At 35.6% G+C, this 16,790-nt stretch overlaps 1 pseudogene; it reads right to left on the bottom strand.

The window, feature by feature from the left end:
- The window catches only part of LOC106509498, a 154,704-nt pseudogene that overhangs the window by 19,658 nt on the left and 118,256 nt on the right, over positions 1 to 16,790 (bottom strand).

Raw genomic sequence — 16,790 nt, 5'->3', positions numbered from 1 at the left:
AGATAGACATCTAACTATGACTGCATTTTGCCTACTTTTCTGAGCCTGTTTTACTAACATCTTTCATCATAATATGACAAAGCAACAATGTCTCATGATTGGTGAATTATTATACTTTTTAACTTTTTAAATTACACTGTTAAAAATTGGACTGGGTCTATATACTTTTAAAAATGGTCATCTCCATCAGTCAACAAGGTGTTTGGTTGAATTGAGTAATCAAGGTAGAGAAAATGGCTTATCTCAGAGCCTTGAGAATAAATATGGTTTTCTGCTGAGTTTCATTAATTCTTCCTTATTTGTTCCTTTGGTTCTATTTGTTGGAGGAAATTATCTAAAACTTAAGCATTATTAACTTTTTAAAAATAAAAATTATAGCTTTATATCTACAGCAAAATCAAAAGTAAAATGTATATTTCATTGGGGTAAACTTCCATTTTTATTTTAAAATTTTAAGAAGTATTCTAAAAACTAAGAAAGTAATTTTTTGAAATTTTAAAAATCTATTGATGTTATTTTTTCAACTGTTTGAAGGGTATGGGACAAAGATGGGGCAGTTTACTAATTTCATTGATTGGCACTATAGGAATATACTCAGATTTCACAGGTATAGCATTATTAATGCCCAATCCTGTAGCTTTTTTTCATGTAGAACTCCCACTGGGAATACCACAGGAGAAAGAAATGTAGGATGAAACCCGATTATTATAATTCACAAGACTAATTATGACTTTGAGTTTTCCTGGATAAGCTAATTCCTTCTGCACCCTGGGATCAGTAAGCACAAAAGTAGTCTCACAAGGATTTCACTGCATTTAACATTACATGTATTTATAAATAAATCCAGAGAAATTAAACCATATTTCATCTCTCCACTATTTTGTGTTTTGTTTTTAAAGTTATAAAAAATTTGAAATAAAAGAATAGTACAGGTGTAGTTTTACTAAAAGATAAAAATAAAAAATAAGGCACACACCAATCACATATTTTTTTTTTTTTGGCATTGACTCATTTGTTTTAAATGGACTGTTTATTTTTATTGGCATCACTGGTGAATAAGACTAAAGAGGGACATGGGAAAGCAAGGATTAAAGAGAACTTGAAAGAAAGGAGAAGCACAGACAAATAAGAGTTGGAAGGAAAAGAGAGAAAGAGGAGGACGGCTGGAAGATAAAAGAAGACTGGCAGGAGGGGCTCTGCTTAATTTTCTCTCTTTTTTTTGTGGAGAGCTTTGTGAGTGACAGAAAATGATTAGATATTCTTGAATGATGTGAAATCTGTGTTTGATTTTTTTTTTTTTTTTGGTGTGACAAATCTCGCAAACAGTGATTCCAGAGTTTTTTATGATGCCACTATAAACAAATCCTTCCAACAGCCTTTTTTATTCCGTCACCCATTGTCCATCTGAGAGGGAGTTTCTTTGTGTACTGAGTAATTTCCATGTTGTGAGGTTCCTTGTCTTCAGTTACCTTCAGTTTTATGCTTTCGTCAGAAAACTCACATAGCAATTCAAAAAGGAAAACTCAAAGCAATATAGACTTTTGTGCCTTTTACAAAGAATTAGAGCTGTGTGCCCCTACCAATATAGCAATATATTATATAAGGTCAATACTCCTTTTCACATGCCTCTAATGCAGATGCATTTTGTGAGGTAGAATAGCAAACACTGAATCACTCTAGTAGAGATACACAAAACAAGTAATTATCGCTAGTTGCAGAAAAATAATTATGCAGTTGTGTGATGAAAACCAGTTTTTAACTGGGAGGAGAAATTCTACCAAAAAGGCATGTGGAAAGGCAAAATGTTGTGCTCTGGAAAATAAACCATTCTATAAAACTTCCTAATGCAGCTGTATCATCCAGAAGAGGTACCATACTTTTTTCTATAATAGCACATTTCATCCTTGATGTAATACACTATACTCATATACAAGGCACATATAATTACTGCTGTATTCTGTTGACTTTTCTGTCAAAGTGACTACTTTTTACAATTATCAATTCATCTAATGTTTTAGCAAGAATAGCCTTTACTGTCACTTAATTCTTACCAGGTAGTCCTTGATTATGATTCAATAGACACCTAGGATCGCTAGCAGTTCTTATTTTGAAGTCAGCTGTTACTATCGTAAATGTTACTACATATTCTCTGTGTCCAACATATATAAAAGAACATGTAGTATAGGGGGAAAATAGCCTGACAGAGCTTTATTTGTAACACAGCATACTTTCCTTTACATTATATAGGAAATCAATGAAATGTATACATTTCTGCAGAAGGTATTTATCTCAAATATCTGCAGTGAGTTCCCTCTGCTCTGACATCTCCCTAGCCTCTGTTGAGGCCAAGAGGATTTTGTTTCCTTACTGTTAAGCAGGGCTGTTCTGGGCTTTTGAACTAAATCCACCACATGAATGAACTTAGAGCAGAAACAGCAAGTACAGCTACATTTAGGCTTATATCAGCATTTCTGTTTAATGCATTTTAAAACTATATTTAAGTAATGTGGAGGTTATGACATGAAGTGACAAAACCCAAGCATGTGAGCTGGATGAAACTATCTTTAGCCAAGATTCCTGGGCCAACAGAGTGAAGTATATGGGCTAAAGAAAGGCTCAGCATTTCCTCTGAATTTTCAGGAGTGTGAAGGCCCTTTTTATGGTCTTAATATTAAACATATACCATAATGGTGTCTGTGGCCAGCAGACAAGCCTGTGAAGCTTGAGGAAGGTTCCATCCTAATCCTTTCAATTGCTTCTTGCTGCTCCATCCCCTGTTCCCAGCATTCCAGGTGCAAATGGGACTCCATAGCACTAAAAGTGAAAGAAGAAACAAACAAGGCTTCCTTTGGGGCAATTTCTGTGGTGGGGTTCAAGTGAAACATAACTTTTCTGAGAAAATCTCTGAAATTGGTTTGGCAGTTTGGGGCTAGAAAAGAATTGGTCAAGATAGAACTCTTGAAATTCTATTTTATAGTATGGTGACCAACACAAATGATAAATATATCTACATTTAGCACATCTGTATACATCTATCTATGTACTCTCATAAAATTTAGGAAACTTGGTGCACATACCAAGGGCTCTATATTCATTTTAGTGTATCCATTATTGCCAATATCTTTGGGGCACTTATCAGCTTTAAATCTATTTTTACCTCCTCATTTCCTAATCCATTCTAGAGTTTGATAGCAAATACAAATATTGATGTGATATCTATCACTGCTGTTAGTAATAAACTGCTGTATACCGGTATTTTAAATGTTTTGGTAGACAAATAGTTTCCCTCAGCAACTTTAATGATGTGGCATAGTCATAAATTCTCAAATTGGAGATATCGGGTTTTTATTAACACTAAACATTACTAAACATTTTCTGATTTTGCAAATTATTTTAAAAGAGTTAACGTTTTATTTTAAAACTTGGAAAAATATTTATTGCTAATCTCATATACTTTTTTAGCTTAGAGTATATTAGTGATTATTCTGGATATTTAATACTAATAATTGCTCTTTTTTAAAAGTTCATCTCTTATTGGGGGATTGAGTTTTAAATATAATGTTAAGATTAGTGTGATTGAGTACTTTGAATTCTTAAATATTCATTTTAACCACTTCTAACAAAATCTACACCGAATGCTTAAAACCATTGTCGGTTTTATTTTGTAAAATCTGCTTCAAAAATTAGTCTACCGCTGTGAATGAATTGCTTTTAATAGAGAGATGGAAAAGGGGGGGGTGGAATTCAGGAGGAGAAAAATGTCAAGTGAATCAATATGATTAATTAAATTAAATGCGGATTCATAAAACTCATATTCATAGATTTACACAATATATTCACCTTGACATTAAAACACGTTTTGAAAATCCCTAAAAAAAGTCCCATGTACATGAAAACATATTCTATTTTTAAGAAAATTTTTGAAAACTTAACTATATAATAGAATTATAAAGCTTTATTGCCAGCCACTATACATTTCAATAGTTTTTGAAAAGAAAAACAGGAGCAATTTTAATTTGTAAAAGTTTTAAAGGAAATGATATATATTTTTGTTTCTTTCTGAAATGTTTATGCATAAGCCAATAGATAATCTTGACTATATAGTTTTTCTTGTTTTAAATGTGTACTACATTCATTTTGATGTTAATCCATTAGGCTTAGAACTCCTTGCTGCTCTTCTACTGGATAACTAATGTGTTAAACTTAGCAGGGCAAATATTTATAAAAACAAAAGTTATTTTTACTTTTATAAAAAAATTTCTGAAGTATGTAGAGGAAAGGCACTGGTTCTCAGGTTTCTGAAATATATATATATTTTTAAATTCAGGTAATATAAAAATAAAATACCTTAAACTGACTTGTAGAATTAGCGTCCATCCATGAATAATAAAAATGACAAGAGGGTCTTTAACATGGCACAACACCTAAAACAAGAGATTTGGAAAGAATAGTCAGGTTCAGACAGTACTTAATGGTGTGAATTGCATGTAAGTCAATTTAAGTTAAGAAAATTCGTAGTCTTTAGGTATTAATCATGAGTTATTTATGAATGCTTCTTCCCCAAAGTCTATTAATGTTATTGAGTTTCTCCCCCAATCCTGGTGTATTCCAAATTAGTATAAAGCCTTTTACTTCTGCTTTCAAAAATAGTACGTTATATTGCTTTCACAAAAACCCAGTCATAGCTTAAGCTGTTTTAACAAAGGACAATTTTTTCCCTTGTAAAAAAGGTTCCAAGATAAAGATTTTACATCGCAGAGAAAATGGAAGAAAATTGAGAGAATACTTTATTTCCTTTAGTAGCCTGCTATTGATGATGAAAAACAAGGCAACAAAAGTAATTGGTAAAACAAACCCCAAAGGAAGTTTCAAGTATTTCAAATAGGGGAATATTCTTAGTTGTAAATAGCTCAATTTTATCTCTAGAACCTAAAATATGTATCCCTGCCCCCCCCATCTTGCATCCAATTTCAATACTTCAGCCTTATCAAAGTAAACAAGCTATTGTTAGAATAGAAAATCCAGCTAGGTTGGAGGGCTGCTGCCACTTCCCTCTCTTCCTAGCACAATCCGGTGCCAATAGCTTTTGGAAAAGGAAAGAAAGAAAGGTCCGCTACTGTGCTGTGTGGAAGTAAAGGGCCAGAGGGGCATCACTTCAATCTCTTGGCTCTGGTCCTTTCTCACTCTTGCATCTTCAGAGAAAAGAGATGCTCTTCATTCACAAAACAAAACAAGAAAATCTCTATAATTATTTTTGGCTCAGCTCCATTGAAATTCATTCTCCTGGAAGCATCCCTGTTTTAGATTAAAACAATGCTGAGAATATTCATTCTCTGCTCTTTTTCTTTCTCACTCACCACTCCTGCATGCTACCCCCCATCACTACTCCCTGCATCCCCCTCCCCACCATTTTTCTCTTGCTTTTTGATTTCTTAGTCTTGATTTCTCTTACTCTCTGTCCTTGTCTTTGGTTGAATTTTTTTTTCTCAGTCATACCAAAGTTATATCTCAGAGGTCTTTAACATCAATGCCCACAAGTGCCTACTCAAGGTCATCATGTTTAACGTCAAGTGTTCAAGTCTCATACTCTTCTCCAACCAGGAAATTTTCCCAACCTCATGTCCCTGATCATATCCTGTGGTTGCTGATTTGCAATCTGATGTTTCAAGCTTCAAAATAGATAACTTCTCATCTTATCCTATTCAGTAAAATTGGGAACAAAATTTATTTTCTCATTCCTCTAGACTTCTCCTCAATACCCAATCCTCAAAAGGTGGATACAATCTTCATTGTCTACAGAAGGTTGTAGCTATTGAATTCCAGTGGTAAAGCATGGAAAATTATTATTTTAAAAATCCATTAGTTAATCAATGACAAAATTTAGTACCTGAAACCACATACCTATTAAAAATGTTTTTTTCTATCACTAACTTTGATTTTTTTTCCTTAAGGCCAAACATTTTTCCATTTTCCTTTTTGTTAAGGAAAAAAATTCAGCAAAGGGAAAGTAGCATTTCTGCTCTAAATAATTTGTATGTGCATATTTGCGAAAGTTACTAATATGCTATGAAACATGGGATTCTCTTTCCTGAAATAGTGAATACATTTGAGCTTCCCATAAGGCAAGAATTTTACTTATGATATCTTATATTTTGTGGAATTCCATTTTCTTACACCTTTTCATTCTTGGTGAAAAAATTTCAGAGAAAGAGGTAGATCTGATACCTATTTTCATTATCATGAATGTGCCTATTTCTCACTTTCTAGTTGGAATAATTCATTTATGCTTGTTGCAAATTATTGGTTGTTAGCAATGCCATCCAACCTTCAAACCTATCACCTGTGGAATGTATATCCTGTTTAGGGGTGCATTTCCGCTCCTTGGAACAATGGATATTTTGTGTGGATATTGCAACCATATATAAGTAAGCCCTGGCCTTCCAGCACTATCTTGATGAACAAAGCAAAATCCTGATAGTTGCCCAGATGTGAACCATCTCTGGGATTTCCTGTCTGCCCAGTAACAGTACAACAATCTTGTAAGCTTTTATTTAAAGGAGTTTGGGAATTTATTTCTAGGACCTCACAAGATCCCTGATTATTGAACTCTGTTTGGTTTACCAAATAAAGAGAAGGAAGGAGGATAAAAAAGGAAAACCACACATATTGCCATTAATTACACTGTAAACATTTAATAAATATTCTTTCTTTCTCTCCTTTGCCCTTTTCAAAAGGAAAGGTGGTAATTTACATGTGCTCTGCCTCTTTCCTTTCATTGTTTTATTTCTTTTCTTTCTGGTTTTCTTTTACTTCTGTAGAAAAGAGGTGGACATGTTTGAGAAGATAGAAATGTTTACCTAGTGTGTTTTTTTCATAATTAAAAAAAACAGCCTAGGCACTTTCTACTTTGTCTTATGACCTTTGTTAAACCTCTAATTCTAGAAGCTGCATTTCGATTATAAAATAGTGTAAAGAGAATGCAGTAGGAATACACAACCCTTGATTCTCAGCCAAATGAGAGGAAATTTAACATCAATGTATGGTTGCAGGAATGGTCATGTTTGGGATCCATATGCATGTTCAACTCACACATTCAGGCAGTGCAATAAAGCAGGGAAAAAACAGCTGATACACAAAAGGGACCGTCTAGACAGTACCCCATCAGTCTGGCTAAATTTGGTGCTGGCATTCCCAATGGGATTGTAATATAATTGTTCTGGTGTCTGCGTTCATTCCCCCTGTCAAACACCATTCCAAGTATACATCCTTCTCCCCCCAACCCTATTTCTTCCATAAATATGAAGCCCAAACCCTGCCATGCTAAAGAGGGTATTAGATGGCCCAACCTTAAGAAAATGTTATAATTTAGCAAACTCATGTTATTTAATTCCTTTTTAAAAAATCCCCCTGTTACTTCCTAATTCCAAGTAGAATTAATTTCAGCCCAATTTTAATCATTTAAATTAGAATATGGAAAAATTTTAATGCAACTACAAATAACCTTGAAACAGCACTTCAGAGGAAAGCAAATAGGCCTTTTTACCCCTTTGTATTTATTAACCTCTGTTAGAAAATTTAACAGAAATCAGAGATGTGAAAGTGTAATGATGGACATGGATCATAAATTCTAATGAAGAAAAAGCTAATGAAAAAGTGTTAAGCAAAAGCACTGAAAAAATGCAAATTGTGTATTTTTTCCTTCTTGGGTTTAAAAGCCATATTTTTTTTCTCTCTAAACATCTTTTGAAATTTAAATTTCTGTTAATTTATATAGGAATTATATATTTTTGGCTTTTAAAAAAGAGAACCCAGAAATGTTTATCCACTGATTTGTAGTAACTGTCAATTAATATTTTAACAAATATTTTGGTTTAAGACATCAAGAAAATGAAAATCACTACTTAGAGAATAAAATAAATTAAAAAGCCCATCGTTAAAATGAATAATGAACAGATATTGACAAAAATGCTTATAATCTAAAAACTTTCACAACATTGAAATGAAAGCTGTCAGAATCCTTCATTTTAAGGAAAATGCAGATGTTAGGATTGGCGTATAATACAACAACTAGTTACACTTATTTTATGTTCTAAAGTGTCACCTCTGGGTATTGTTTAGATATTAAAATTGACCAAAATATCTCTTTTAAAAAATCTTTTATTCTTTTAACTCCAAGCAAAATTATCTTGAGAAATAGGTTGGGTTATTTGTTTTGTTTTATTAATGGTGGGTCTACATTTGTAATTCTTGTTTTGGAGGTTAATAATCCTTTCCTTGATGCTATAAACAGAAATTTGTCTCCCATCTCAGCAATTCTGAGATGCTAGATTATGATCCCAAGTAAGGGAAGAAAGTCTCCCCACCCACACCAGAGACCACTCTAACTAGAGCAAATTCAAAGAAAATACTTCAGACACTAGATCCTGGCTTTATCCAACTTCAGGAGGCTGAGACAAGCTCACCAACCAAAACAAGGCACACGAGAAATGGCTATTCCAGGAAGAAGCAAGGCACAGGGCCTCAACCAGCACAAAGACAGAGCACAATTGCACAGAAAATCACCACCAAAGGGATCAGGAAATATTCAGATAGGTTTAGAGATGTTTTAAAATTCTCACGTGGGAACGAAAGCTGAAAGATGATAAATATCTTTAATGTGGAAAAATGAGATTAAGACATTGTAGCCTTACATTTTTAATTTAAAAAAATAGTGATTTTTCTATTTTTCCCTTCCTCATATGAAACTGTTCTTCTGACTTTGCATGTGGGTACAAAAAAACACAGTCATTAAAAAAGACAACATAATAATATTGGAGCAGTGTCTGCCTGAAGCTGGGTGGTTTGCTTGTGATTGTTTTTTATTCACTTTATTTATTTATTTATTTTTTTACAAGATGGGCTGGTAGAAAGTGAAAGAAAGGCCTGCTGTAGGCCTCTTTGAGATGAAACAGTGTAGCAAAATCTGAGTTTTATACTTGGTTTCCAAACTATTGAAGAATATCCTATGAGACCTCTTAGGTCTTAACTGGATTAAAATGAATATATTTGTGCTCTGGCTCTTTTCAGCTAACTAATGTGCATGTGAATTGTTAGTGTGCGAGGGAGCGGGTGAGAGCAAGTATGTGTGAGACTGGGAGAGGATGCGGGCTCCAGGCTCAGGGTGACTGTGAAGGAGCGTGCAGGCTGGTGTGGGCTGCCTCCAAAGAGGGAGAGAAATGAAAATAAGCAGGCCCTGGGGTCTCTGCGTTTTGTCTTGTTGGGAGCCAGATGAGAAGCTGGGTTGGGAGATGAGGAGGGAGGAGAAGACTGGGGGTAAAGAGAGGGTGGAGAAGGAGGTGTGGCGCGTGTGTGTGTGTGTGTGTGTGTGTGTGTGTGTGGGCACGGCGGTTTCAGTTATGGCTGAGCCTTGGGTTTTTGTTTTGTCCGTTCTGGGCATAAACAGACTGGAATTTCAGGTTCAGGTTGGAGTGCATGCAGGGGAATCGTTGTCATTCTGAATTTCTTTTTCTGGCCCTTCACCATGGTTGCTGCTCAGAACATTATTGCTGCTACAGAGGGGGTTTAGGGGGAGCAGCAAGGGATGGGGGTCTGTCTGCAGCTGCCCCTCTCACACTTGAATAAAAGAACTTTTTTTTTCAGGGGTAGGGGAGCTGTGAATACCTTTCCCAATAAGAGATGAGGCATATTGAAAACTATATTAAATTACCCTGATTAACAATTTAGCCACGAACAGGGGAGCTTTGGGAGATCTCTATAGGCAGGACTGGGGGCTATTCATGCCAGCAGCTAAGAGGTCGAAAGGTTTCTGAAGTTCACAGGCTCAGAGCCTTTGTTATGCTAACAGACAATCTCAAATCAGCTGCCTAGTGGAGTGTGAAATATAAATGATTCCTTGAGAACTTCCAATAAGTTGTCACTCTTGCTCTCCAAATACCAGGACAGGCTGCTAATTTCTAGCAGGCCCTTTTGCAACATCGCTAGCCCTAAATGAATGCCTTTGTAGTTCAAATAATCTTTTCAAGGGAGCTGTCCTATCATCATAGCCCAAATGCATCTTGGTTTTGACTATTAAATGAAAATCAGGGCTCAGCAGTGCTTGACTTTTCCAAGCGGCCGATGTTTGGGAAGGGTGGTGGCAGCTCTCCTGCACAACAAGTTAGCACCCACTGCAGGAGGGCCTGGGGCATTAATAACAGCCGAGACCCTAGGAGCTACCCTAACTCTCACCCCCACTCCCTACTGGGAACAATGCTCCGGGAGAGATTTACGTGGCTTCCCTCAGGCTGGGCTACCTTCTTCTTTCAAGCTCACCAACATTTCTCTGATTTATGAACCCCTGTCCAAGGGGATGGCCAGCTGACCTGCTAGCATCTGACTGGTCACTTCGAAGCATCAACTTTGGAGATGGATGTATTCATTCTTCAGGGCAGGAGAGGCCAAGGGGAAGAGGGCAAGGTGTGTGTTCAGGCCATGCCCCTGGTATCAAATGCCTGTGGATATTATTTTATCATTTGCCCATAAGAAGGATACAAACATGGCTTATGATCTTGGGTGTGACCTTTGAGTATGTCCAGATGGATAGAAAAAAAAAGGTCCAGGCTCTCTTTGTCTGAATTACAAAGCTTTTTAAGTAAGGATGACCACTCCCCATCCTAAAACCCAGACAAGTTGGGAGGAGTGAGAATGAGAACCTATCTGGGAGAGTGTGCCCAAATTAAACAATCTAGTAAGACATGACAAAGCTAATTTATACAAATAAAGAACACACAAAAAAGAGGGGGCAGAGACCAAGGGAAATTAGACATCCATCTGGATCACTCTTTACAAAGGGAGAGATAAAACATTTACAGTAATAACTTGGATCCTAAAAATGTTGGTATTTCTGACTCCCTGTCCTCAACTTCTTTACTGAAATACAAAATGGTCCATGATATCACAGAAGTCTCTGGTTTTTCTAAATAGAGAAGGTTTGATTTTTTTGGCAAGGAATAGAAAAAAATCAAATGGACTGTACTTCATAATATATTCTTAGGTTAAGTTTATAAACATATAAATATATAGAAGCAATCTATTTTAATACACCATTAGATAACTTTATAAAGTTTGATAATACAGAAAAAGAAGGGCCTTAATTACCCTTTATCTTCTTCTTCTTCTCACAATGATTTATAAGTATTACTAACTACAATGATTTTAAAATATTACATCAAAAATGGTTGGGGGAGTTCATTTCATTGGTACAGAAACTGATTTAAGTAAACACTTTTTTCTGCCCTAGGTAAACTAAGACTTACAACTATATGTTAAAACATTAATTAAATATAAATAAGAATGGTGGTGTAATTTGCACCAGTTTTGAAATAATCAAACTCACATGTTTAAATCTTATTTTTTTTTTTTAAAGCCAGGATACAACATACAATGGTAAAGGACTCTGGGATTCAACTCAGAGAATTTAGCCGTCAGAATAGGAGAGTATTTAGGAATCAGATCATTATTTGTCTTTTAAATCCTTATTTATTTTGCCCAGTACAACAATCTGCTAATAATATTGGCTAGAAAAAAATTAGTTCAGTTTACCGACACTGAAGGAGTAAAAGTTTGTGGTTTCTTCTGCCAAATACCAGAATTAGGCAATGAGATTTCATTATTGATGCCCTCACACCCTTTTCAGAGGGACTTAGAATCCTGGTTACCTTTATTTCAGAGATAACAGAATGATTGGCTTCCGATACACATCTAATTACACAAAAATGAAGGCAACACTGATAACTAAAAGTTCAACAATTTCGACACAACTTGCTTAAATTTAACCTTTCATCCCCTTTCCATTTTAAAAAATTTAATATTAAACTGTAAGTATCTGCATGTTATTGATACATGCTGGACATTCAAAGGAGGAACACCTTCCCTATGCTTCCAAATACTTATTTTACCACTTCCAAGCGTCCTCTCTCTTTCCCGTCTTTAACACATCAAAACAGGGAAGAAAGCGCTTTTGTGTTATAACTACAGAGAAAACATTTGAGAATGTGTCAATGCTGTGAATACCAGCACCAGTTTGGGGGTTGGTTTGTTTTTCCCCCTGCCGTGGTATTTCTTTTCCCTTTGCTTTTGAGTCTTTAAACTCTGGCCACTTTGAGAAAAGCAATGGTTGAAATGAAAAGTTGGGACAAATTGCGTTAAACCTGTGTGTTGCCAGAATATGAGCATGATGAAAGCAGTGTTGGGACATTACAGAGCCAGAGCAGCTCTCGACACACAGAAAAATTAAAATAAAATAAAAAATAAATAAAAGCTGGTCTTTTCCATTCTTCCTTAAATACTTAAGATCTAAGAGAAAGGGAATTCCTGTTTTAAAAAAAAAAACAAAAACAAGTTTCTAGGGTTGCCATTGCTGCATAGTGGGGGTATCTGAATGTGTGTTTGTGTATGTGCATGTGAGTGTGTGTTTGGGGAGAAAAGAAAGAATGGGGGAGGAGGAAGGGCAGATAACTTTACTGACATATTAATTCTTTAGATAGCAGTAAATGAATGGTCCAGATAGACATTTGTTTCCCTTAATAGGTTTTGTACAGGTCTCTTACAAGCTGTGGCATATGCTTCATTTATATGTATATTTATTTAGAAGGATAGAGAATAATAGGTATACTTTGTCTATAGTCGCAGTTATTATTTAAAGTCCAAAGAGGGTACAACTTTTTTCTACTCCAAACACGGATACAAAGGTCTCTTGTACATGCCTCCTGCATTTTGCTGAAGGCCAATTAAAAATAAAGATAATATTCTAACTAGTGAGCCTTGGGAGGAGAAAGAAGGAGGCTAAAAGGCAAAATGCCTCCAAGATGGCTGCCTCTTCCTTCTTCCCCCTCCTCACTGCCTGTTTTCCACATAGAAATTAATGTAATATTTTGTTTGGAAATCACACTGTAGGTCGTTTGTAAATGAGGCAGTCTCTGAGGCACCAACATCTGCCTAGAACACTCTCATGATGCCATTGAGGTATGGAGGGAGATTAAAATGCAAACATTCAAATGTATTTAGATTTGTACAGTGACTGGACTCACACACATACACACTTGAATGTGTGAACAACACACACAGCTGTAAAAGGAATAAAAGGCTGAAATCCTCCTTAATTCTTAGGACAGAAGGGCAAAGGAGGGTGCCAGGCCACCACCTTCCTCCCCAAAGGTTCAAAAATGCACTGTTCATGGTCTGGATCCGATTTTTTAAAAAAGATATATCTTACTGATGACTCTCTCATTAGGCGGACTTCTGAAGTCTGGGGAGACAAGATTTCCATAAATTATCTCTCTAACTCATCTCATGCTGGTGCAAAATGCAAGGCTAAAATTGTTTTTTTTTTTTAATTTTTTGCATTTTAAAAAAGGACAGCCTGCTATGCCAACCAGCTTCCTAACATGTTAAAGGAATAAGAGCACTAGTAATTACTCCTATTAATTATAATAAATATATATTCTCAATAATAAAATCCCACCCATAAAGCTAAACTAAAATAATGCTGAGAATAAATAAAAGTATATTTGGGGATTTATAACGGCTTTATAGCAGGTTGCTATGTAGACTGGAGTGCACTAGGCATAGAACAAAGCAAATGGTTTAGTTCCTATAGGAAATATATTAAAAAGAAAAAAACCCACAACCCTTTATCTAAAAGCCATCAGGGACAAGCACTCAATACAAGTTAACAAGCAGGAACTGATAAGATAACATTTATATGAGGTCAGAAGTCAAATGCCAGTCAAAGGCTTTTAACCTCTTGGGTCATAAACAGGAATAGTTAAAAGTGAGAGGTAGTTATTTATCGGATTTTAAGGGTACCTGATCATTGCCAGAGAATCGCCGATGATGAAACTAATTAGGATTTATAGAAAAAGAACTTTGTAGCTTTTCAAAGAGAATTAACCTACAAACCCATAATTCTTCAATTGGTAGGGAGAAAAACAAATAAACAAAAATCCCCTCTTTTGGGGGGAAAATAAATCTCGCAATTTAAACAGATTTAGTAACAAAATATCAAACAGTAATTTATAGCTAATGTACATATTGATTAATATATGGTGAATGATATACCTTATAAATTCTGTATTAACAATCTAACAACAAAAATAAGCACCACATAATTTATTTCCAATTTTTGTTCTTTTTCTTTTACTCCCCTTTCAGACCTAAGTTAGACAGACTATCACTCCGATAGCACAATACTTCTTGCTCTCAGAATGCCATCATTTATAAATTTAAAAAAATATGTATTCTAATAGCAATTATTTTAAAGCATCGAAATATCAAAACTGCTTAATTAAATTTTTATCTTAATCTATCCAGAGAAACAGATGTCTCTTCCTTTATTTGCTGTCAGAATATTTTCCTTTGTTTTGATTTTTGTCCTTTTTTGTCGTTTCTTAGGCTTCTATTCCAAACTCCCAAACAGTTCCTGATCCCAGAGTCCATGCTGGCTTATATTTTCAAAGCCTACCACCCCCTTTTTTCCCTTTTGCAATAAAAGAAAGCAGATCTAGGTATTTCTTTCTAGAGAGAGATAGAGGGATTGTTGTTAGGCCTGCTAAGGCCCACTGTTTCTTTAAACAGAGTCCACAATACACTAGGCGAACATTGTGGATTTAAAATGCTTTTAAATATTTATCAGAAGTATTTTATCATCATATTCAAATGACACCTGGAGTGCACTCACCTTTATTGACAATCTCTGTTCTGAAAGTCCATTTGCTTCCTTAAAGCCCCCCAAGCAGAACAAGGACTACCCGTTTTCATTCAGTTAATGTTTAGTAAAAAACCAAGCAACCTTAATCAGCATGCTGATTGCATCGTCAACTAACAAATAATTTACTACTCTGAGCATTGCATTCCATTAAAAGCTCATTAAATTTTCTGTTCTCCAATGGGAGGTTTAGCTTTTGAACTGCATGCTTTTGCTTCGAATGATCATTTATTCAATTTTTGCAAAATGTTGTGTTTTTTTTTTTTTTTTTTTCTTAAAGTATAGGTGAGCATTTCAATACCTATAAACTGCAGACACATGGAAACACAGCCCAGGGCTTGTGAATGTTCCATTTGATTTATAAACTCTGTTTAATAAAAATTCAACATAATCTCTTACACTTTTAGGAAATCCTGAAATCATTGGGTGTATCTGGGTGATGTATGACCCAAAATAGTCTCAGAAATATTAATACAGAATATGAAATATCAAATCCCTTTTTAAAGCTTAAATTATCCTTTTCTACATATTATAGCTATTGTTATTCTTATTATTTTTATCCTTATAAATAGCCATTCTCTACTGATTCAAAAAGGAACATGACATGACAAAGCCCTTACCGTATTTGATGCCAAACTTAATACCTTGGGTATGTGTATGGGGGGGGGGGAATTACTAAAAGAAATCCACGTTTTCTGGGGTTTGCCCATTTTTTTCTTTCCAACTCAGAATCCCCTGAATCATTTCCATTCCCAGACTTGTCTAGGAAAGTGTATATTTATTATTTTTAATTTAGAGAAATGTAGGAAAATCTCCAGCCCCCAAATTAACATGCATCTTTGGATTGCTAATTGTGCTCATTGCAAATTTGGGTCATTTTGCATGAGTGACTCTAATGTAGGGCTGAGATTGCCACGCAGCGCAGTGGATTCCTGATTCCCCACGCTAATCCTGAACTCGGTGATTGTGTCAGGTGCAGTTCTGTATGCTCTAGCAGCTGGCTCATCCTCATCAATGCAAATAAGGCAACTCCTACAATCAGAGCCTTGCGAGTGTGAGGCCTGATTGCTGAGGGCAGGCTAAAGCACTACACAGACTCTCACTTTCAAATCACGCTAAGTGACAAGACAACTGCAATGTCCCTCCAGTTCAAAATCAACCTTTTGAAAACAAAACAGGAAGAAGAGGATGGCTACAAAGAAGAGGAAAAAACCCAGTGTTTGGGAAATGGACTTGTTTAGATGGGCTTTATTTAGATACAGAGATAATGTAAAGTGCATTTCAGCAAATAATTCTTTAACTCCTATTCTGTGCAAGATACTTTGTTTCAAGGGCTGCAGGGGCTGCAAAGGTGAGGGAGACACAGTCCTTGCCTTCCAGGAACCCTACTATTTGATTGCAGAAAATTGTGAAGATTAAGATAATAACAGAATTCTTATTAAGGCACAGTCACCAAGATCTTAAATGAAAAACCACAGAACATATTTTTACAGGAACTATTTCAAGTTGGCATTATGGCATAGACATTAAAGGAAGGTGTTGGAAGCTTAGGGTTCAAATCCCAGCTTTGTCACTTACTAGCTCGAGTTAATTTACCTTTCTACAACCTTCATGTCATCCTCTGTGAAATGGTGGTGACACAAGTACCTCATAGGGATCTTAGATGGAACTGAGATTATGTACATAGCATACTTGCCACAGTGCTTGGCACATAGTAAGTGCTCAATAATGTCAGCTGTGATTATTACTATTTCCTCCTTAACATACGAAGAAGGGGGGAAGAGGGATCCAGAAACAGTCATGTGCTACAGTTTGAAAGGCATTTGTTTCATCTGTCTCTAAATTCCCATTTTACATGTAGCACTTACCCTGTGGAAGTGAAAATACTGTGAACTCGAAAAAGCCCCGCATCTCTCAGTGGTGTCTGGACACCCCTGGCAACTCGGAACATGAAGGAGAGAACAAGAAATCCCTGTGCTTTTCCTTTTCTTCTTTTCCAAACACGTGTGCAGGCTTCCCCTGCATTTCTGCTCCACCCTCTTTATTT

This window comes from Sus scrofa, chromosome 2 (assembly GCF_000003025.6).
Source record: "Sus scrofa isolate TJ Tabasco breed Duroc chromosome 2, Sscrofa11.1, whole genome shotgun sequence".
Lineage (NCBI taxonomy): Eukaryota > Metazoa > Chordata > Mammalia > Artiodactyla > Suidae > Sus > Sus scrofa.
Note: the sequence above shows the minus strand (reverse complement) of the source record. Positions and strands in the feature narration are given on the sequence as shown.